This window comes from Rhynchophorus ferrugineus, unplaced genomic scaffold (assembly GCF_030347505.1).
Source record: "Rhynchophorus ferrugineus isolate W39M unplaced genomic scaffold, kcgeb_rfMv2 rfM2, whole genome shotgun sequence".
Taxonomy (NCBI): domain Eukaryota; kingdom Metazoa; phylum Arthropoda; class Insecta; order Coleoptera; family Curculionidae; genus Rhynchophorus; species Rhynchophorus ferrugineus.
In genome coordinates, this window is record NW_027472581.1 from 36372892 (window position 1) to 36399111 (window position 26220).

Consider the following 26220-nt stretch of genomic DNA (forward strand, 5'->3'; position numbering starts at 1 on the left):
TTTCTGTCATTTTGTTAGGTTTTTTTTATCCATACTGATTAAAGAAAAGGTTCAATTACCACAAGGAATTAACGTTTTGTAAATAGTAATTTTAATGTCTGAGCTTAATTTAAATTACAAGAGTAAGAATACCAACAGTATTTTTTCGTTTTATATCCTTTACGATTTATCATATGTTTTATTTATATAATCAAGAAGAAGTTAGTCTATATAATTTTGTAACTTTATGCTAATATGATATAGTAACGCAATACCAAAGGAACAACTATATAATTAAGGTATATCAATATCATCTGAATGATAGTACTTTCTATGTACAACAGATTTTATAATAATGAGAAAGCGTCTATATGTCAACTGACAGCATTTGAATCTAACCATTTTTAGAGCATTATAATGTTTTTACATTTTTTTTATTTGCACGTAATTTATAAGTAATTATACTAGTTAGTTGGTATGAAAAATAAAGTTATTTATTTACGATAGTTTACGACGACCTCTGAACACACATCTTTATCCCAGGAGAATAGCGTGGAAAAAATTAGATTAAAAAAGCAATTTACTATGTCATTGCATTTGCGCGCAGTTCTAAACTAGTATTTTATGTATCCCACAGGTTAAATGCTTTTAATGGAATTGCCACTATGTCTTTTTGCAGACAAAAAGTACATATTTTGGTAAATGCTTGATCCTTAAAACATTTTGGTAATATGTTTTATAAGCTTTAAATCTGCTTGTACAACAAAAATTTAATAAAATAGACCATATAACCGTATTATAGAACCCGAGTTAAAACGAGTAAGCTTCCTATTGGCACAATAGTTTTGCGTACTATTAACAATTATTTTTTTGCCGTAGTGATTAAAACAACAGAACTGTGGCGGCTTTGAATCCTTCTGTGGCATTGTTGTAAATTTATGTTTGTTATCTTTTTACTTATATTTATCCATAAAACAAGAGTGTAAAATCTTGTAAAGAAAACCATCGTAGTCAGGTCGATAATCAGGCTGAGTAGGACGGGATAAAATGATTTCTAAACTTGGTCAGAAAATAGTTGATAGGCTTAATGCTTCCGACCGTGAATCGAAGATCACTTATTAAGCAGACTGGGCTTCCGTATAAACCCAGGTTGGTAAAAAAGAAAAGAAAATATATATCAAAAATTGTTTTATAGGTGCCTAGACTACATATTCACGAATTAGTTTTTATTGATTCAATTTTAAATGTGTACCAAATATTTATAAAACTTGGTTCGTATATTAGCATCAATATTTTAGGATTGAATATACGTTGGGAATTTTGGCTTTAATTAACTTAAAAACTATTTTAATTTAACGACAAAAAGAGGCGACTTGTTGGATCTTGTCTACAAAAAAAATTAAATTACAAACCTTCCACTCATCATATATTACAGCTAGACTAAACGCAACGTTTTATTTTAAACAATCGTCAATCATCATGTCAAATATCAACCATTATATATAAAATATATAATACGTTTTACCTAAAAAATTGTCGTAAAGATTTTATTTCGATTTTTATGCGCTTCCGTTGGTATCACAAGACTTCGAATATGTTTCATCAAATCTCCACACTGTTGCCGATCAACTTTGCTTCGGATGATAGTCCTTCTTTAAAGCTGTTCTGTGATGAGTCTGTGAGGAATTCGTTCACCTTCACTATTCGACAGAACTTTCCAAAGGATTTGTTTCTCAACTATGCGCGAATTATCACATATGAAAAAATTAACTTCATTTTCAATACAATATTAGAGTGAAACATAAGCATCGCATTTGTAATATTTCAAGTCGGGCCATTGAAATAATATTTCCCAAACTATTTCCACAATTTCTGCTGCAGCAGACAACTCCGGCGATCTAACCATGCTTTAGGAATATTATTGATATAAGTAGTTATTGTAAATTAGTGGTATACATTTTTAAAGAATATAGTAGATTGATCAACAAGATCCTATAAATTAAAATAACCATAACTTAAAATTACCCCAATTTCCGTTTTATTTTAAGTATTTCCGTCAGCTTCAATACAGTTATTCCAACACATCTCCAGTCACTCTACTAACCTTCCAAAATGCAAGATAAATTGTTCTTAATTTGACAAGCAAGTGTAAGCATTCAGAGAGAGCTAAATCTGGCGATTAAGTCTCAATATTGAAATAATTACTAAAATAATTCCCTTCTTTATTTTCAGGATATTTTTTTCTGTTTAAGTAGTTTTATGGAAATTGTATTATAATAAAACTAGTCGCTAAATACAAACACTCCTACTAGCCGGGTTCGTAGAAGTACTATTAGTATCTTGTTTTACCTAAGTTGTATCCATAGTTATAAAACGACTCACACGTCCACTTATTAAACAATCTATATGTATGATATGTAAAAGTTAACTGATGACACTAACAAAAGTTTTATTTTCTCGGTTAATTATTATAATTTGTAGAAGCCGCACTTTATTTTAATATTAAGTACTTAAAAGAAAATTAAAATTTTTTAATTTTGAAAATAAATTTTAAAATATAATTATTTTAAATTACAGTCGTTTTTGAAAATTACTCCAATGAAATAAATATGAGATCACTTATTTGCCATCATTCGGAACATTAACAATATTAATTTTACAGAAAAGAGGGTGAACCATTCCCGAGGCCGTCAGACAAACCTAAAATAACGTCGTTCATTACTGGAAATTATACCGTCATTTATTTTCATACAAACTTGTTAAAATCGATAGCTAAATTTTAATGTATGTTAATGGACTTACGTTCGAAGTATAACTGAGCAATAATCGGATCAGGACGATACCGTCAATAATAATAAGGCTTCAGTTTAACTGAAAAATTGTTTTTATATTATATTGATATAATTATTAATCAAAATAATACTAAAATAGTCAATTAATTTGAAAGATTTGTAATATAAAATGTAGCATTAATTATAAGTTATTGTCGTTTTCTTATCCTGTATATTTGTAGAATTATGAATAAAAAATCAGCATTTATATAAATTTAATTAAGTAACTAATAACTTAAGCGCTGATTCAGTTTCATTAATTTGTTTAATTGTTCTGAAAGATCTGATATCAAGTGGATATTATGTATTCACTAATGACAAAAAACTAAATAAATGTAACTGTATGATAACTATATATATTAGAATTATTGTTACTACTAAATATACCTTTATAACCTGTAAGGGTGGGATGAACAAATGTAAATTCTTTATATCTTATTCTTATCTTATTTTTATTCTTTATATATTTTGCAGATATTACGTATTGCTCGAGATAGAGAAGATTTACAGAAAATATCTAAAAGTGACCTTGGGATTCGACTGGGCTTTTATTATTGGGTAGGGAAGATATAGGGTACCAAGAAAGAACTTTACTCTATGTATATTTGTGATCACGATTCTCTTCACGATTGGGTTGCCTGACTGTAGGAGGGTGGAACTTGGATTTGAACACCTGAAGTTCTTGTCTTGTGCGACTTGTCTCTAGTAATACCAATTCCAGGATTTTCTGGGGGACCTTTGTAGATATCGCGTCTTCTACAAAACGAGTGGATCGGCGATACCAGGCTTTGCGGAACGCTAGAGCGACAGCTCTTAACACCAGAATCTGAATTGTTCGTCATATGTTGTGTAGAGTTAGCGTCTGTGAAGCGATTCAGTGCGTACAATATTGTTTTATGTGAGAATAGAAATAGAGCTAATAAATCTGAAATCGGATGGGTTCAACTTTACCATTTTTTGAGGACACCTGCGATATGCACATATTTCCACTCGTATTTATAAAACCTCTTGGTTTACTTTATTTAAGGTAGTGCGTATATCACGGCCAATCTGAATGCATACTGTATATCCCAAGAAATCTTATGTTTGACAGTATTTTTGGATTTTCCCATGAACTAAATTAACTAGAGGTAAGGCAAAAAGGACACTTAACATTAAGCATAATTAACAATATATCTCGTTAATTTCCCTAACATACTGAACAAATGATAGTGTAGCGACATTGGGTATTATTACTTCATTACCATAGTGGACTATAAAATATTCAATAGTGTTATCCCAGAGACGGAATACGTGCGAATAGACTGTCAGCGGCGACTCCAAACCAATGGAAAAAAGTTTTAACAACCCCTAGACATTGTTCTCAAGTACCTTTTGAGGGTACTTTTGTATTCAGTAACTGGCCATCATTGAGTATAGGCATGTCACCATCGACTACTCAGGCGTCCTTCAGGTAATATTGCCTCGTTCTATTTATCCATTTTAAAATTTCCTAAATTTTATATAGACAACAGAAAACACTCACATCATGTAATAATTACTATTTCATTCAATGGTGAAATACCGATATAATTTTTCTCAAAACTGGATTTGAGCTCTGATCTTTTGTATAACAGGACATCTTTTAAATTACCAGTATCTTTTTGTGACCTAATACTCATTCGGATATTTCGGAATTTTATTTTTGTTCTACTTCTCCATTAACATTTATATTCTTGCAATACTTCACTCCTCATTAAATTCAGTTATAATGCTGCAACAGAGATCTTTCATGAATTTTATTTATTTCTCAAATGTTGTGTTTTCGACAATTTGTTTGCTACGTCGGAACTTTTAATATCTCAATTTCACGTCATCATCTTCAGAGCAGCACCAGAAACCAGGTACGAGTCAGAGGTATCGTAGACTCGCCATATCCTCAGGATAATCCAGCAGGATAATTCTCAACACTACACCATTGAAGAAAATTAACTACCACGTAGTCCAAGCGTCGAATCCTAGCGTCGTTTATGAAGTTATATTCGAAATACTATTTATTTCAACGTCGGCTAGAGACCGCATTCAAGTGCCAGAGCAACGATGCAAAATATACCGATTGAGTTGCTAAGGATGAGAAACAATATTGTAAATAAAATACAATTTATAATCTCTCTCCTTTGTGTAAATTAATGCAGAGTGACGAGTTTGTTTATTTAAATTAATAATATAAAATGTATAAAATGAAAGAATACAAAATCGCTCTATAATAGTGAAAATAATTATGAATTGAATGGAATTGACTTATTATATCGTATTGATTCGTTCATCGGACCCAACTGATAATTATACGCACGACATACAGAAATTCTACTGTTTACAGTTAACTAATCTGTTTTTGTTCTTCAATTATTGTTGTATTTTTTCTTTCCTCTTAATTCAATGTTTTTGTTCTCACTATTGACCCTTGACTGTTTCGACTTATTCTGATAAGGTGTAACTTGTTACTCGTTTTATCTAGCCCCGGCACCTGAACCTCCATCATCCTATTTGCTACCCACGTGTTTTCTATTTGCTCGGTGCCTTTCAATACAATACGATATTTAATACTGTCCCAAGTCATAATTCTTTTCCCATGTCAGAAATATTGCAAAAGCACTTAAATGATCTAATAAATTAGACCTCTAAATTATACAAAATTAAAATTACCCCAAAACATTATAATTTTCGTAATCTTAAAATTAAGCTATTTTATTAAATATAAATATGTGTAATTACGTAGCAACATATATGTTGCCATATTTTTTATATTTATAAAGTGCGTTTTTTTGTAATAAGAGTGGGTCGACATAGGTAGCCTTTATCGGCCATGTTATTTTGGCGGCGTCCGTTCAACTAGTTGCTAATTATTCAGTCACTGAGACAAATTAAAACGTCAAATTGCATAATTGAGCGAAATGTCCAAATGATAAAATATTATTATTACAATAATTATTCGTTAGGGCCCCGGTCTTAGCAAAAATCCTATTTAACGAACAAACGCATTTTTGGGTGAATGGCTGTATTAACAAACATAATAGCCGTACATGGAAAGACGAAAAATATAAAAAGCTACTGTTTGGTGCGGATTTCGGGCTAGCGAGGTCAAAGGGTCCGTATTTTTTACGAGCGTCACAGAACGAATAGTCCAAATTAAACTATATGAACATGGATGACATATGCCACACAGCGGATGTCATAATGGATATTAACAATCTGAGGATATCTCCGGCAGATATAACTGTAATTAGCACCGAAAGAAGTTATAAATCTATACCAATAAGATCCAATCAACACTCCTTGTATATTTAACATAAACCTGATCTTCGTACAAATACAGCCTATCTAATCTACCAGCTATCTATATCGGATCATCTAAAAAATGGGAAATTCCATAGATAATGGCCTAATAAAACATTTCAAAAAGAATAGCTCAATTCATTTCGTTTCAACATCAACTCTTTTAAAAATATGTTAAGCAGTGTATGAATTTTTATTCATCATCAAGAAAGAATAACATAAAAAAATTATGTGATACCAAGTTCAATATACTAATACTTCTTATACATTTTCTGGTATTTCCCGACTTCACAGATATCTCCTTATGTCGCATGATTTTAATTAAAAACTAGTATGTGCAAATAAAAGGACAAATCGCAAATTCTAGTGTGCTTGGCTATATGGGTGTTTGAATGAATGAATCAACGTAATAAGAGCCGGTCCAATAAAACCAGCAATGTACGTAACGAAAATTTATTCGTTAGCACCCAATGATGCCACATTAAACTTTAATTGCCGATATATAAGTTCTAATTATGATCACCAATGCTTTGAAGAATTTTGAGACAATTTGGCAATGACCCGGCAGTATCAACCCTAATCTGATAAAATTCAGTCTGAATCGGTTACGTTTCGTTTCGGATTTAAAGCGAATTTTATATTTTTACAAACTGCAATTGGCAACATATTCGACCCCACGTATGACGTACATTGGATGTCACATCAGACTGTAGATAAAAATAACTAGAGAAGAGAATCGACGATATAGACTGGAACCCTGATAGAATAGACTAACTGATTCTAATTTTATTAATTTTCTACGGTTTACATTAACAAATTTAATTCTTATAAATGTCACCTTAAGTAATGCCGATCTTGCATTTGAACCAAATGGGTATGTATTATCTTTGCATATATGGTGAAGGTTTTCAATTGTTCTTTCAAGTTGAAATTTGAGTTAGTGCTATATTTGTCAGCTGCTTTGCGCAGTTTGACTATAGTAGACAAAAATAGAAATCGGGCAGAACACCAATAAGCAAAAGAAAGAATATTTCTACAAATAATATAATATGTTTAAATGTTTTTATCTCTTTTCTTTGTACCAGTAAATAGATATTTAAGAATCATAATTTTTATTTTCAAGCTCAAGTGGAACTGTCGTCTTCTCGCCGAACATCCCAATATGACCAAATTACAATTGTAACAGTATAATTCTGATTAGAAAGACCATATCACAATAGGAACGAAATGAAACTTTGATAGACATGCTAAAATATAGAAAAGGTTAGAAAATCATATCAAAAAATGATGATGCTGGTGCCTTTATGATCAAAATCGTCTTTAAATTTCCCATCTTTCAATTTTGATTTAAATTGAAAACATATGGAATTTTCTCTAACACCATAATACAATTCCAATATCTATATGTTAATTAAAATTTTATAGTAAAATGATCGCCTATTTTTTTTTTCATCAATTTTACTCAAATTGAGATTTGCATAATCGTTCATAGTCGAATTATCGGTTTCCATATTGTGCAACGTGCAACAATGCAACGTTCCAAAATAGGAACGAAATTCAGACTAAGAGAAAATATGAAGATGGTTTTACGATTTTGGTAAAAGACATTATCGGTTGACCATTCAGTCTATTCGTCTGATTAGCAGAGCTTCAGTATCTGAAGATATAACCTGTAACGATTGCACAACGATAAAATGAATCTAATAATAAACCCACCTCCAATTTGGAAGTCTTAGAAAGAAAACTTAAAAACAAAAGAAAGTACAAAATAAAATGTAGTAGTACAATACCATTTTTGTAGCCTCTCACTTATTGAATGTAATTCTTATTTTAATGTGATGATATGTGAATATAGGTTTGGATAAATATGGCATTTATTGTTTCAATAAACTTTTACTTTTTCAAAAAAACTAAAAACACATCAACCCACTCATAGCCTCATCAAAGTTAATAAGCCAAAGTTTGAATTCTTTATTAATAACTCAAATATTTTAAACAGCAGATACAGAACTGCGTCCAATATTATTTAATCATCAACTGATATCCAATAAATGTCGTAGCTGTTGTAGCAGTACTGGCTATTAAACATATTGGCATAAACAACAACAAGAAGAATCAAAATTTTCGTATACTGCTGATAAAAACCAAAAAAATAACGTAATGAAGTTTACAAGTAAATCAATTTATAAAGTGGTTTAAATATGATATAATAATATGTTTAACAACCAATAGATTTATAATTAAAAATGTTCTTTCAAATTTCCTTAATATCTAAGACAATCCGCAAGAAGTATAAAAGAAATTTATTGAGGTAATGTTATTTCGTCCGAATCATTTAGACTGTTGAGAGTGCCCAATTTTCTCATTATTATAGAACTTTATAAAATCAGGGAGCAATTTCCCCCTTATTAGTATTCCGTAAGAAAATTTCCATCTTATGTATAATGAAATATGCATGAGCAAAGAGAATATGCTTTGTAAAAGCCGATGTGCGAATATATTTAAGAATTATCAAGGGGAAATAAACAATAAATAATGTATACTATTTTTAAGGGCTTAACGAAACATGGATATACTGTACATAAGTATAAGCCATAGATATTATAATGAATTGAGTATTATGAACATGTTTCTATTCTAATCATGTGGCGTATTGCCTTAAATAAATGTCTAGAAAACCAAAATCTATACAATAACTCTCAAATTGTCATACAATTTCGACTATCATGATATTCCAATTAATTGGTTAAATACCTAAAGTAACACAAAACACTCCCAATTTTAGCATTAGCATTGTTGCGAAGCAATATTTTAGTTATTCAATTGTTTAAATAATTTTAGTTTTTAGTTTTAGGTACATTTAAACAGCATCATTTAGATGTAATTTAACGACTTAATATATATAAAACTAAAACCTGCCTGGGCTAAGGAAACACATATGCTATATTTTGAAAGCTGCGAACTTTTTATAATTTACAGACACAGAAGTATCAACAAATCAGGCTGCGAAAGCAGGTGTTTAAATCAACCTTCTCTGTCGTCACAAAGAAATCCAGGAAGAACCATCAGGAACAAAATAGTATTCATCCAAATCGAATTCGAACAACGCGCTCAATCATCACAGCGTGATTCTAGTTAATGACAAGCATATCAGCATAAAACGAGAATAAGTATATAGAAAAGCATAGGAAGCTGCTCATTCCCATTAACGCTTACACAAAAACGTAAATCTAAACTAAATATGTGCTTGCTGATCCATTTGCATAAAAGAGGAAATACACTTGCATTTTTAAATAAACTTTTGTGTATACTTTCCTGTACTTCAATAATCATAATATAACTTATTTATTATATTACCATATAAGAAAAATAGTAATATATGAGAAAATTATTACTGAATAATATGTTTCATCGTCTCGACAACATTTTGTTTTGCATGTTAATCTCGGTTCCATAGAGGCATAAAATGATGTTCGATTTACTTCACCATCCACTGTCTGGCCATATCTCTTAGAAGACCATCTCTATGTGATTAATTCTTATTCGATATAAAAGCTTATTTTAGATATAAAAAGCAGTGCTTTAAAAAGATATCGAGGAAGCGTATCACTAATAAGGATCTGGATCTTTCCCAAAGAAAGCTGTAATAATAAATAAAATGACAAGACTGTTGTCAAGAAGTTCGTGAAGAATCGTGTATTCAAAAAACTCGACGTCTTTATAATATTTGTTCTATCTCAAAATTACCGTCAAGATATCATGAATATAATTTGATAATATTAACTCTTTGCGCAACTGCCCTCGGATCTACTACCATCATCGTGTATCCAAACAAGGGACTAAGCAACGGGGTGAGTCCGGGCTCGTCATCTCCGAAGCCTATTTGTAAACAGCTAGCTTTATATCGGCAAATTCGAATTTTTTAATAAATATTTCCACCTCATATGCACGAACACATTGAACAACCTTTTCAACCAATAAAGTTTGATCCTCTCGATTTAAGATTATTTATTTATTAGTGTGTTTTATTTGTTACTATTTTTATAAACCATGTTCTCTCAATAGCATATTAACTTTCTCAGGTATAATTGTTTATTATTTACGTTTCCATTATACGACTTTATTTTTTAGTGTTGTAATAATAATAACATCAGAAACAAGATACTAAACCAAAGAGAAGTATACGTAAAGTATATTAGAGTCCTCCAATATATGGGCTCGATTCGATTTACAATTTCCGTGCCTCATTCTGGAAATGTGAGGTAAAATATTATTGAGGTTTTCCTTTATTTCCAATTCGAGGAACCAATTAGCTAATGTTCATTATGATAAAGCATAAAAAACCCTATTCATCCAGAAATAATCTAGGTAAATATTTGTATAATTACAAAAGCATCAATAAACATCATCAAAATATATAGGTGTTAAGAATTTATGCATAATACATATCGTTGACCTATACTGAGAATTTTTTTATTATCCTAAATCGTCAAATTAACTAGGCTTGTATATACCGTATAATAGAACTTTATATTGTTCACAATTACATTCAGCCACTATATTCTTATTTTAATAATTTTACCTTACTGCTAGTTCTTTTCATTATAGCGGCAATATACCTAGGACCCAAAAATCCTTTTTAATAATTAAATATGCGACTTGCCGTAGGTTCTCATCATAGGCATGTTATTTTATTTCATATTATTGTTAAAAATGTACGTACTATAGGTAAATTTTTATGAAACATTAGATTTCGGAAAAAGTTATTTTGATTCATTGAAAATAATTTGTTCATATAGATTCCAAATTTTAATTAATAATACTTTTAATGTCTCGATAGATGGATTCTTGCAACTTATATGGTTATATGGTTAATATCATTGTTCCGTCAATGTAGACATTCCTGAGCAAAAAACTGAATCAAGAGATTTTCACAAGCCTCTTTTGCCAGACAAACTACCTCAATTTTGACCTAGTCATTAAAAATATGTGTGGTCTAAAATTGTCATGATGCTATGTCAAGATATAGCTTATTGTGCTGCTGGTATGTCTAGCCCACCAGGACAAGGATCATCATATATATTTCTGACGAAATTTGTTTTTCAAACAATGTTTCTCAGACCTTCAAAGAAGTTATTATATTTAATGGTTTTAAAAAATATTTCGGTTTTAATTTCGACAATAGATCGAAAAAGAATCCCTTTTGAAATTAATAGCTTTAGTTATAACACCAAAAGAGTATTCCTATTTGACAGCTAGGTCTGGCAAAATGATACGATAAAGACAATATTATCCTAATAACCTTTGATAGCAGTTGAAGTTTCCTTGATATTTTTTTCAAATAATGCTTTTGTTAATCAACAGTGATTATATCGGGATATTAATATAATCACATTATATCTACGTATAAATACGTATATCATGTGAAAATATATACCAAAATATAACACTTCTAAACTCTCTTAATAAAGATAATATTTAGAAAATTATATTCTTATATACGAAAGTCTACATCAATTCTAACCACGCGTATCTAGAAACGTATAACGCGAAGTATATGAATAGTTTGTCAGTTTTAATTAGAAAACGTCGCTGAAATATATGTTCTGTGAATTAATTCTAGCAATTCTAGCGGTAAAAGGAAAAAGGAAATGCTTTCTCGTCTTTTCAACTAATTAATTTTCGTTAAATACAGGTTTCAGATTTTGTACATTTTTAATTTTTTTATAAAACTGCATTATCTTAAAGAGAACAAATAGCTTAACACAATCACTCAATGATTCAAAATAGTTGAATTACGCACTATTCAAAACTTGGAATTTATACTTGTAAGATATCAACTGTATATCAACTAAATATATACCATAAGGTATACAAATAAGTGTCTTAGATTCTACTAAGATGCAGTTATGTAAAGCAAATTCATTCATTTAAAATGTCATGGATGTAAAGATAAAGATATTTCAACGGCAAAACCTTCAATTATTATCTATTTGGTATCAACATATATTTGTTAATTTTTTTCTTTGTTAAAGTTTTGAGCTAAATACCCATAATTTGCTCAAAATAGAGACATTTCTATTTCTAGTTTTGGTAATGTTAAATTAGGTAAAGCCAGTTGTTGGAAGCTAGGTAAATAAAGTAAAAAATCTAGTACCTTTGGTATTCGATGACAACTTGTAAATTTAATGTAAATCTTACTGAAAAAAACTCATTTAAACTCATTGTCAGCCTTCGACCATAAATTATATTGCAAATCATTGTCCTACATGATCCACTTTTCAACGCTCATAAACATGGCTCGATTTCATCTCGTTTTAACAAATTGAATCTCAGTACAATATATTCCCACTCCTAATTCATGTAAAACACCAGCATTGAACATTTTTGATATCATCCCTCTTAACTTTTTTCTGGTTATTTTAAGGAATGCATATAGCCAAACAAGCCGAGGTTGATTTTCAGTGTTGACAATGGCGTTTACTTAAGCACTCGTCACCACAAAACACTGCACAATTATCTCAAAGAACGTTTTGGAAGGAAAAAAGCAAGATATATATATCTTAAAGTTCAATAACTTTTTACTGTATAAACGAACTGCCTTTGTATCTAGAATGTTCTTTATATTCAATCTATTTATTAACGTAACGTCTTCCATCTATAAAGGTAAGAATTCTTCGAAATTAGTTTCACTTAATCTTATTTGCATAACTAAAAATAGTGCAAGAATGAACGTCATTAGGCCATAAGGTCAGAAGATCACACAGTAATCAATGTCAACAGCCACATTAGTCGGAATAATAAAAGAAACTTGTGAATAATACAAAATACAACTTCAATCTAGCGGAATATTTTAATTTTTGCAATAAATTAAATTATTTATACACATTTTTAACATACCAAATTAAGCTTTTATTCAGATTTTACATAGATCATATTTTTTTATAATATACATTAAATTATTCATCAATCTCTTTTATTTAAAATCTTCCTACAACTCTACTTATTAATTTAATTTTATATTTAATTAATTTAATTTTAATAAGAACTGCTAAATCCAAACTAAATTAGCGCATGTATAAATTTGTCCTTGCCTGTAGTTTTTCTACAATCGTTAAATTTTCATTGCCTTCATGAGTCTATTAAATAATTGTATGTATACTGATCAGCGACATCTATTGAAGGGATGCTAAGTATCCAATTGTTTTCTTGGATACTTAGCATTCTCTCAACCAACCTAACTTAACTATGAAGTTCGATGCTTTTGACATTAATCTACATCAATTTACAGTTTTTCATTTAGTATTATTCAGTTGTTTAGTGAATACAGACGTTGATCATGAGATACTCAAAATTGTACTTTCCACAATTATTATTTTTCTAGAATGAACTGAACAATTTTACCGCCAAAACCCATCATACACTTTTAAAGACTTATGGCTTCATCATATTCCAGTTGCCGTTTTTGGTTTCTATTATTTAAGTCCTGATTTTGATGTAAAGAACAGCCTAGAGGTCAAAAAACGTTCGAAAACATCCAAAACCTATTAGATAAAACACAATTCAGATTTTCAAAAATATTTCATATAACTTAGTACTTAAATCAGGAACACGAATTGAGTGAAATTGACATTTTTTAATATCACGATTTTCGGAAATAAAGTGAATTTACTAACTCAATCCCTAGCGCAAAAAATCTTGAGATAGTCCAGAAGAGACATCCAGATCGACAATGAAGTGGAACATAATATTGCATATACATAAATATTGCTCTGCATATGGTGGAATCAGAAGAAATATCCAGAACACATGCAAGCACATAATATATTCGGCCTTCTTTATGGCATTACAATTGTATGTAAGTTTCATCACAAGTTTTAAACTTCATTTAGAATTTTCCAACATTATTTCCTGACCTAACAGTTGTTAAGTAAGTTTCAATCGTGTTCAATTTGTTTCTACAAGTTCTACATCAGATGATGAAAAAAATATTTTTTATTCCGGAAATTCTCCGTATAATATATATTACATTGTTAACTCGTTAGGACATGTTTACTGCTACTTCTTCTAGAATATAATTATATTTTTCTTACAAAATATCAAATATATAACATATAAAATTAGAACAAACAAAATTAGAGTGGATATAAAAGAGAAATAAATGGATTGATTTATGTTATATTCATTATTTATTCAGACACCGACCTACCAACCATGGCGAATATAATACGATGCGAGATCATGACGAATAAGAGAATGATTACATGAATTCATCTCGAGACCTCGCGATTAATATTTAAAAGACTATAGAACGAACTTCCCCCAGAAACTTTTCGTTTTCCTGTAGAGTTGTTTATTAATAGAGGCAAGAAAAATATTTATTATTAAAGGTATTTCCAACTTTCGACATTGAAATTGACATAAAGTGGCATCTTTGAGAAAAATATAGAAAGTTTGGTATTTTTGTCTTTAATGAACTGGGGTCATAGCTCAGTATAATTTTTATAACTTGTATTACGTAAAATATTTTGTATATTTTTAGCATATATATTATAAAAATTATGTGAAATATATAAAAACCATTTAATGTTTTTTATTTTTAACAGTAACCAAAGAACCTTCTTGCTTTAATATAAATTGTATTAAATTTCATAGAATGTCCTATATATAATAATAATATGCTTTCATTTTTATTTTTTTTTAGCAACCATATTTACCAATCTATTACTAAGGGTCACTATTTATATTTCGGGAATTGGCAACGCTGTTGTCATGTGAGTCCATCTGACGGTTCCATCATAAAGTTTGACATTTTTGACGAAATACGTATTCAGAACATTTTGTCGCACGGACGCTATTTGTTTATTTTATATTTAGTTGAAAGTTTCGTCTCGGTAAAAATGGAACTGAATTGTGAACATTTTTTACGATTTTCGACGTAGATTATCACAACAAAAGTGAATCGATCAACTTAATTTGACCTTTTACGATGAAGTTCCATCAAAAACCACCGTGTACCGCGTGTTTACTGAATTCAATCGTGGTCGTAGTTCGCTGTCCGACGAGTTTCGTGAAGGTCGTCCAAAATCGGTTGTTGTGCCAGAATACATCGATGCTGCGTGCAAAATGATTAAGCAAGATCGTCATGTCACCTATTGTGAGATTGAGGCATCCCTAATCATTAGTTCTACCAGCATATATGCGATTTTATATGAATACTTAGCTGTGCGAAAGTTATGATCATGTTGGACCCAACAAAATTTGACAATCGATCAAAAAAGGCTAGTGTCGATTGGTGTAAAGAAATGTTTAAGAAATTAAATCGCATTGCTTCGAAAGACGTTTATAAAATCATGACACATGACGAATCATGGGTATATTCGTATGAGTGCGAAAGTAAGCAGCAGTCGACTGTACGGGTGTTCTAAGATGAACCAAACCCAACAAAATTTTTCGCGCACGAAGCACTTCAAAGAAAATGGTGGCCTGTTTCTTCGGGAAAACTGGTCATATTGCAAAAGGGCCTCTAGAGGATCGTAAAATAGTAAATTCTAATTGATACACAAAGATTTTTTTGCCAGAAGTATTCAGTGAAATAAGTAAAACAAACAAGAGACGGATTGTTCTTCACCATGACAATGCGAGCTCTCACACATCGGCTCAAACAAGAGACTATTTCAGCACTCAAAACATCGAATTGATGGGTCATCCGCTGTTCAGCCCTGATTTGGCACCCAATGACTTCTTTTTGTTCCCAACCGTAAATGTAAGTGAACTGCGTGGTCAACGCTTTTCATCGCCCGAAGAAACTATTTAAGCGTTCAAAAATCATGTTTTAAAGATACCTCATTCGGAATGGAATAAATGTTTTGAAAATTGATTTAAGCGTATGCAAAAGTGTATCGATCATCGTGGAGAGTACTTAAAAAACAATTAAAATATATTCGCAGTTTAACTATTTGTTTTTTTTCCTATTCCCGAAATATAAATAGTGAGCCACGTAGTAATATGCTCTTTTAACACAATTACTTTCTGATTAAGTAACAATTTAATATATGCAATATATTATTCATATTTACAATATATCTCATTTCTGATTTTATACGCAGATCAAATCATTTTTCCATCAAAATCAATCAGACTGTATCAATGATCGGAATAGGGGATGATCGGTTCAAACATATTAATATTCATCTTAATCTTTGATCTGTTTTATTGACAATGTCGGTCCTTATCAACTCTATTGAAATCAAAGGTGTCAAATAAGGAGTTGTTATCTAATCATATATCAAGTACACAAATAAGTCCCCTACCTCCAACAAAGGAAGATACCTTTAATTAAATTATGAATCATTGTAACAAAATAATTTGGTGATTATGTATCAGCATCGTATATTTCTTCATAGCCATCACGCAAATGATATTTATATAGAAATTGTATCTGTTTTAATTTAAAGAAATCTATATGCGAATATCGTCGAATTTTTGGAAACATATAGTAATGCTGATTTGAAACTTTTGGTTTGGAAGCCATAAAACGTAGTGGAAATATGATAAGTTATGAAGACACGAAATTCTATAAATTCAGAATATTGACAATCACATGCCAAGCATAATTATAAATTAAGCGTTTTTGTTGCATAAGTAAAGCTATGATCAGGAAATTGCAACATGTATCATGAAAACATTCGAATATATTTTACAAAATTCATAAAAATCCACAAACAAATTCTAAAAGGACAAGCTCACCCACTTGATGTATTCGTCAAATACTACTCCTTCCGATTACTACTCTTTCCGGTGAATCACTCATGATCAGAACGAACCCGATTATCCTTTTTATTTTGCCAAATATAATAGGCTTAATTTGAAAATGCCTAGATATCCCAGAGAGAGCTTTGAGAGCTGTGAAAATACACTGTGAATATTTCATCGCATAGACTATATCCTGGCTCGTAAAGAAAATTTGTAGCTAACGGTGTACTTACACGGTAATTGAAAATATTTGTATTATTGTATTAAACACAGTTTCGATCAGTACTTAATGTTTTTAACTATTTATTTATTTTTATTAACAGAAAATTAATCAGCATCTTCGTGAAACAAACTACATAAAAAGATTCACATTAATTTACATTTGTAGTATTTTACATAATACTTCAAACGAAAAATTATTATTATTTAAAATATTTATTATAACGATATTATTACTAAGTGAACTGACTCTGTCTTTTAATAATACTACTAAATCTATACCTATAAATATTGTTTAAAGTTTGTTGCTTTATTCAGGACAGTCATTTATGAAAAGCTTTTTCTGTTAAATGGCTGCCGTTATTTTATAATTAGAAACGCATAATCGATTAACTCAATTCACGTTTTAATTAATTTAGCAAATTTAAGCTTGAAATTGACGTTTTTTATTGACCTATACCGATATTCTTCTTCCTTCGGAACGGAAATTGTTTTTAGTGATTTGTTGCTGATAGAGAAATGGGAAAAATATCGAGAATTATATCCCGGGGAATGTTTGAAAGCACAGAATTGGTATACATTTTCCTTATTCGGGAACAACTACTGTTATCTGTAGTTTTTTTTTTCGAATTGTTTCTGTCTTGTTCAATACAGGAAAAAGCATACATACCGTTGCATAACATATAATATAATGTATAACATATAATTTACTTTAAATAAATAGAAAAATAAGCAAAAAAAGTAGCATTGACTGCAGATAAAGAAATGAAATATAATTTTCATCATAAAAGAAACCTTTTTCCTTCAATCTGAAATTCTATAAAAAAACAACTATGTCTTCATTTCGGCTATTATTATCTGTCAACTGTATTTCCCATAATATTACTAAACATTAATAACATATACATTAATCACAATCTCTTTAAATACCAGTTTACAATACATTAGATAAATTGTTAAAATATTTCCAGTTGATAAAATATCTGCTTCATATGAAAATATTGTTTAGTAAACTTATATATTCTACCCTCTTGGAATGAGAATTGTTTTTCAGTGATTTATTGCTGACGGTAAGATAGAAAAATATATACAGAATTACCTTTCGGGAAACATTTGAAAGTAACAAATTGATATATATTTTATTCAAACATGGCAACTAATCTTAAGTAATTTTTAAATGAATATTTTTAATAAAATACAGAATACGTTGTTTCCTTAAATTTTAACGCTCAAACAAAGTCACTTATATAAATTTCTTAAAATATTGACTGACTGAACAAATTATATACAATAGCATGTGAGTACTGGTCTAGAATATTTAGAAGTAGCGATTTGGATATAAAATATAAAGAGCAATTAATGGATGATCTTATTGAGTTAAGGCCTAGCTCATGCGCAGCATTTACTTTGCTGCAGTATAATATAACTAATTTGAAGTGATATATAAAAAGACTAATTACAAAAGGTGGGTATTTTCTTAATCGCGAATATAAAATGCGTATAAAAGTATAATTAGACCACAATAACCGATATTATCACACGAAATAAGTGCATATTGTTTCAGCAAAAACATATTACTATATCAATCATAATTTACCTGACAATCCTATTTCATTCTCTATATGAATCTACATAACTCTTTTGGGTAAAGTTTATTGTTGTTTATTTCATTCTTGTGGGTATATAATTAAATTTCAATGTTTTCACTAAATTTCCAGAAATTTTAAAGCAATAAAAAATATTTTAAACAAAACTATTAGTGCATCCCAATGCACCGGCCAAACAGTTAAATGTGCGCGATGACAATGAAGTGCTTAGGCTCAAACGCAAACTACCATACGAACTGATTAACAGACAAAGAGAGTGAGATTTAATAAAATCTAGAATAAGTTAGAATAATTTTTAGAATAAGTTAGCATTGACTTTAAAATAAGTTAGAATAGTATAAGATCTGCACAAGATCACTTAATGAAGTGATATTCTACATGTCATAAAAAAAACTAATTTTATTAGTAACTATTAATAAGTACTTTAATTAAAAATTATACTTTAAAATACACTTTACAAATATTAATAACATAGCAAAGAGAAAAGAAAATATTTTAGTGATGTGATAAATTATTGCATATATCCGGTACGTTACGACTATTTTTAACCAATGTTAAAAAGCAAAAAATAAAATTTATCAGAGAACGTATTTTACTTTTTATACCAGCAAAAGAAGGAAAGAAGTAAATCCTCATAAAGGTGTGTGAAAATTTCATGACCCTGAATATATAACAGATGACAAATGTGTCAAACGTATTTAATTAATTTATTCAGAAGATTGACGTTTTACGGTGATTATTCAAAGTTTGATGATTATCATTAGTTTTCAAATCGAATACCACTGTTAGTTAATATTTATTATTATTACACAAGTTATTCAAACTATATATAAAACTATTATATATAGGGGACTTATATAATGCACAATTTTGAAAATTTTACAGAAACCGAAACAAATGGTAGTCGGACGGCGCAAGATTCGGGCTATACGGTGGACGCACGAAAATTTTCCAGCCAATCTCTCAATTTTCACCGAATCGCTATGAGTGTGTTTAGTATTTTCGTGATGGACGACAGAGCTTTTCTTATTAATAAATTCTGTTTTTTTTTATTCATCTACCTCATTTAGCTTACGATGAAGAAATTTTTTCCAATATCGTCAAATACTTAGCATCACCTTCTGAGTCATCTGTGAAACATCTAAAGGAAACCAGTCTATTTTTCCTATATTATTTCCACTATTATAAATCATTGCCAGCGATTTAGAAATGAAAACCAATTAAGTGTTCGATGTTGATTCATATGTAACCTAAATATTAAGATTCTTTTAATATACAGCCTTATTTTAACGACGTCAAAAGTATTTTATGATAGATATTTAATTATATTTAAAAATTTCATTGTCTTTTTCAACTATTGTCCAGTTAGGGTAACGCATGACATAGTAGTTTCTGTAACGAAAACCAAATAAGCAACACTAGGTTCCTTTAAGCACTCATCACAGTAAACAACATACAATTTTCGACGAGTCTGAGACGCATTTTTTTTCGAGGGTTAAAGATAAAATATGACGAAAATAAAATTTTTCGAAACTCAATATCTTATGATTGAGTAAACAAATGACGCCAACTTGATATCTAGAAGGTTTTTTGGGCTGTTGCATTTCAAATACGCTATAACATGAATGCTTGATATAATATGATAGATATACATACTTTTAAAGACATCTGCTTAGAAATCCTGGAATTACTTTATCCCTAACCTAACCAACCCAAGGAATTCCACCAATATCTTCAAATCATCTAGTATGTGTTAATAAGATCAATATTCGGGATTTATATATTTCTTTTTTACTTTAAGTCAATATTTTATAGGTCAATTGAAATTGAAAAATTAAAATAATTCAATGAAAATAAATCAAAAAAAATCAAATATGGTGAATTATTATGAAATATATTGTCTATAACCTTTCAAAAAAGGTATTTCTTGAAATAGATATTTGAAATATTATTGAAATAATAATTTTTTTACAAACTAAAATGACTGATTTCAACTAACTAAATTAATACGTTGAATATAAGAAATATAAAATATATAAAAAACCAAACTAATAATAAAAATTTAATATTTGCTTGTCTAATATTTTCCTTAGTTTTTATTTTACGTAGTGATAATAATCGAAAAGAAAAAAGTCTTAGTAGTTTTTTTAAAAATTTACTGCTCAGAGCATTCAAGAGCAATAAATTGATAGAAATATAAATGAAAGAAAATTCCAACAATAAAAAACACTGTCGAAAAACATAAAATAAATGTTTGAAACTGTACGTTTCAAGGCTAAATTAAATTCTATTTCCCTAATTTATAACTGTATTCCTTATTTATTCCATTTCATTTGATTACGAGAAATAAATACAAATTAAAATTTTCCAGCTAAATTAAATTTACAATCACTTTATATATTTTTTGCTTGTTTCATTTTCTGTTTGCCGAAAACACCCACTGTTGTTTTCTTAAATGACAGTAATTAAAATTATTCTGTTACTATTATTAAATTGTTTTAAAAAATGATTTCGTTTTAGACTTACCTTCACGTAAAACCCGAAAATCCCCGTCAAAAATAGTTTAGTGTTTTTTTTTCAGTTTGCTATTAACATTGACACAATCTGAATGTTAGGTGGTAATCCGCATTCGTTTCGGCGAAGATTCGTCCCGATTGTTCCGCTGTTTGATCGTATCCCGACGTTTCCCAGGACGGCGCGCAAAACACTGGAGTGTCGTCCCGCAACTTGAACGGTTTTCTCTGGAATCACGGTGCGCGCGTATAGTTTTCCCCGGTGGTTTTTCTATGACACCAGTTATCGGGTTAAAATATAATTAAGTCATATTTGATCATAAGGTTTTGTAAACAATGAAGTTCTGATTGAATCGGTGATATTAATTGTTTATAAATATATTTTTGATTTCTTTTATAAAATGTCAATTAAATGTATAAAATGAACAAATAGACTTTCGAGATTATTCTCAACTATAAAATGAATCGACAGAAATTGTACTAGGTTGAGCATTATAGGAATATGAATTCTAAATTTCATTGAAAAATTGAGAAAAGAGAATCATAAATATTAGTATGACTGTAGTATTTTCAGTATACCTATTAATACATTCCAAAGGGTCAACAAAATACTCCTCTAGAGTAATAAAAATAAGGTTTTTACTCAATTGATTTCAGTGTGAATACTGAAACAATTTGTAATTTAACAAATAATTTTAGCGGTAGGTTTTTAGGCAGCTGTACATGCGCACTCTTTTTTACTGCAGATTGTTTGGACGGCATCTTTTCGAAAATATATATTATTTATACCAAATTATTCCGTACTTTGTTCCGAACATGTAGGAAAATATATTCGTTAATTGAAAGAATATCACAATTATCAGTACATAATAAATTACTATTAACAGGTCAATTAAAAAGTCCCCGGCCTGACACATAGATGGCGCTACTGTAATTAAATTCACATTTGTTTTAGTTAGCCCTAACCCTCAAAAGATGAGTGTATAAATTTGCAGCTGTCGAATTATTAGTTTGTGAATTATAGCATTTTGAGTGAAGCAACTTTTGTTATTGTGATATTGATAAATCATATCAAAATTGATAAAAATGAATTTCGAGTATTGATAAAGAAGCAGTGTTGAAGCAAAAACTTGATTGAACTCTAAAGATATCAACTGAACGTGTACATCATATCATTCACGAATATTTGGGTATGAAAAAGCTCTGTGCAATGTGGGTGCCGCACGAGCTCACTTTTGACCGAAAACAGCGACGAGTTGATGATTCGAAACAGTGTCTGAAGATGATCAAGCGTAATATACCCGAGTTTTGATCCCGCTCTAAAGCGTGGGAAAAGGCAACAGTCGGCTGGCAAGGTTATAGCGTTTGTATTTTGGGATTCGCATGGAATAATTTTCATTAACTACCTTGATAAAGGACGGACCATCAACAGCAAATATTACATAGCGTTATTGGACGAAATCGCCGAATTTGAAGAAAACGAAAGTACTGCTTCACCAAGGCAACGCACCGTGTCAAAAATCCATGAATAGGGCTTCGAATTGCTTCCTCATCCACCGTATTCTCCAGATCTGGAACCCAGCGATTATTTTCTGTTCCCAGATCTCAAAAGAATGCACGCCGGGAAGAAATTTTCGTCGAATGAATAGGTGATTTTGAGGCCTATTTTGAAGCAAAGGACAAATCGTGCTACTAAAATGGTATCGAAAAGTTGGAGGGCTATAATCAGTGTATCATCCTTGAAGGGAGTTATGTTGAATAAAACAAAAATAATTTTGCCAAAAAATTTGTTTTACTATGGTAGGCTGGGAACTTTTCAATTGACCTTAAATAAGCAACTATTGAAACCTATAATAACATAGCGCATAGAATTATGGGAATTATGGAAGCTAATATAATACAATACAATTTTTCTACAACAAAATCCTGTGAAATATTGTAGGTGCATCGAGATACTACAGGATTGATTACTCACATCGAGACCTTCAGATACTGACTGTCACCCAATAGATCAAGAGAATTCCAAGGAGACACGAGGAGACTGAATTATGATATCAATATCGAAGTGATGAAACACTTGGAGTACACTAGAATAGGACACAGACTCAAAAGTATCAAACAATTTAACCTTGCGTAGTTTAGTGTAGTGAGGTGCATTTAATAGAAAAACAGCACTGTTGATACTTAAACATTATTACAACAAAGACTAAGAGACAGTGCCGATGAATTCTCCTAGATATAAACCTAGAGTTAAGTTAATTTAAAGACAAATTGTACAACAACTAGTAGACAAATACGTACAACAACTAGTAGACAAATACGTACAAATACGTCAACAACTAGTAACAATATAATAAATAATTCAAAAAAATATGTCCCAAATAATTTTATTAAGGCTTATCTTTAGATATGATTAAATTTAATTTATTTTTTTATTAATAATAGTATTTGACTGATGCAAATAAAAAAATCGAACAAAAAATTAGTATGTTCAATTTATTTCATATTATATTACTTACATCGAATACATATAACATATTAGCTAAAGATTTAAACTATTATAAATTACCCATACTGTAGTAGGGTTCTTTCACTATATTTACACTGAACTTACCTTTAGATATGATTAAATTTAATTTATTTTTTTATTAATAATATTGTTTGACTGATGCAAATAACAAAATCGAACAAAAATAAGTATGTTCAATTTATTTCATATTATATTACTTACATCGAATAAATATAACATATTAGCTAAAGATTTAAATTATTATAAATTACCCATACTGTTTATGTGCGGTGTAGGGTTCTTTCACTATATTTACACTGAACTTACACTCGAACAACATATATTCTAACCATATGAACATGCTTATATATTATTATATATTCATTTCTTTTATTGTATATTCTGGGGAAATATGTATCGATCTACACAAATATTTTACACTCGTATAATAATTTGATTAATATATAAAATATGTGTTTTACCTTTTTATTTTTTACGTTTTTTTTTTAAATTTGTCCGAACGCTGTTAATAATAACTTAGTGTTAAGTTTGTATTAATACCTGAATTTTTCCGGTCCACATCTTTAAATTCACGCAGAAAATTACATACTTATTTAGAAATTCAGCTTCTTATTAGGTGAGTTATGATCCACATACATTTTCTCAAACATAATCGTCATCGTCATCGTCACTTATAAAAAATAAATTCGTCTAAAGCGATGATAGTTTGCGTTAGGAATTTTACACATTGACAATATTAGAGCTTTTAAAAAATACATAAAGATGTTTCCTGAATTTTTTGATCTATTCTATTTATAAAAAAATTTAATTAGAAAAGTGCCAAGTCTGTCAATTCATGTTGGTCAAATGGTTCAAATTGACTTAGGTTTTTGAATCCGTATATCGTGTGACCAGATACTAAACAGATTATTTAAAATAGCCAGTGGCGTATTAATCGCATTAGTTACCACTTCCCTTCTGATAAAATTACCAAAGATATGTGCATGCCTGGAAAACTTACTGATAGAAAATTACACTGTTTTTACCCAAATTTCCTTAGTATATCATAATGGTTCCCAAATGTTGGTGCAATCTGGCTTTGGTGTTCGCACACGGGTAAGACTGTAAGCTTGTGTCCAAATTACAGAATAGTATGTTATTTCAGAATATGCTAAACTGCAGGGAATGATGGAATATAGTGCGCATGTGCCAAATATTTGCGCTCATCTTTTCCCCACCTACAGTGTATAATCGGTCATTTTAAAATTAACCCTTGTCCAATGAAAAGAAATAAACTAGAATATGTAGATTTAAAATAAAATTTTTGAATTAAAATTTTGTGTTGCATTAACAAGTTCATAACAATAATAATTAAATTGTTGTGCTATTATTAGTATTGTGACATACATCGGTTTTAAAATATGGAGGAACAAAGGTAAGTACTGATTGTAAGGTTAAGTTTTATAATGTTAAAATATCCACACAACTTCAATTTTGTTTATAGTGAGAATATTAAGCGCCAAACTTGTAACAAAACATTTTGGACATCACATTTCACCCCGATATAGCTACAGATTTCAACATGATAACAAGTACCAAAAAAGACAATTATTCTTTTTGTTGAAATAAAAACGTTTCAAAGGCTATGAGAGAAATAATATACAATTGTACTAGAAGTAATCTTAAAATTAATTATATCTTTTATACACATTTTGTTGTAATTAACCGTCCGTTTGTTTTAGGTTAGTAAATGTACAATACGTCAACTAAAAGACAAGCAGTTCAGTAGTCGATTCATTACAGGGGTTTCCCCATCAAAAATAGTAGCAAAAATTGCAGTAACTGATAAAAATGTATATGCTTCAATCATGATATATTTTAGTAACAATTTAACATTTCTTTTATAGGTGAAGTTGCTAGTAATTGTCGAGGCAAAGCTGATGAAAGTTAAATCAGACAAATCGGAAACATTAGATAGGATTTTGCAGAATGCAATAGTAGTGGAGGACGTCTCTTTGAAAAGACCAAATTTACCGGTAGGAGTTGACCTGTATCTGACATGTGACATTAATACATATAACATTAATCATCAATAACACCCTAACTATCTAATGATTACTACTCTGAAGGTGGAGGAGTGAAACAAACAAGGAAAAAAAGAATATATTTTTATAAGAGCATAGGTAAGTAAATTATTGGTTTCTAAATATAATAATGTATTGACTGGCGACTTCTTTTTGTTTAGAGTATCCTTGTTAATTCACAGCAGCATTACTCCTCCTTTGGTAGTCTTACACCCTGAACTGCGCTGCTTATGCTAGCCATCTGCGGACTAAGACTATTTTATAAATTATGGTTATGTGCCTTAATTAATCCACTATTGGTGACATTACAGCTTGAACTAAAATAGTTTTACTTAAACTAGACAAAACCATGTTGAGCTATGCAACCAGCAACTGCAGAACAGTGTCCAATACAATGTGAATCTGTCT

General features: G+C 29.9%; 1 protein-coding gene across 1 annotated transcript in view; it reads right to left on the reverse strand.

The window, feature by feature from the left end:
• Positions 1-21374, reverse strand: part of Dh31-R (Diuretic hormone 31 Receptor) — a 439521-nt gene extending 418147 nt beyond the window's left edge. Inside the window, exon 1 of the mRNA XM_076395298.1 lies at positions 21233-21374. The gene's annotated coding sequence lies outside the window, so the exon portion shown is untranslated. The remainder of the gene's footprint in view (positions 1-21232) is intronic.
• Positions 21375-26220: the final 4846 nt, after the last annotated feature.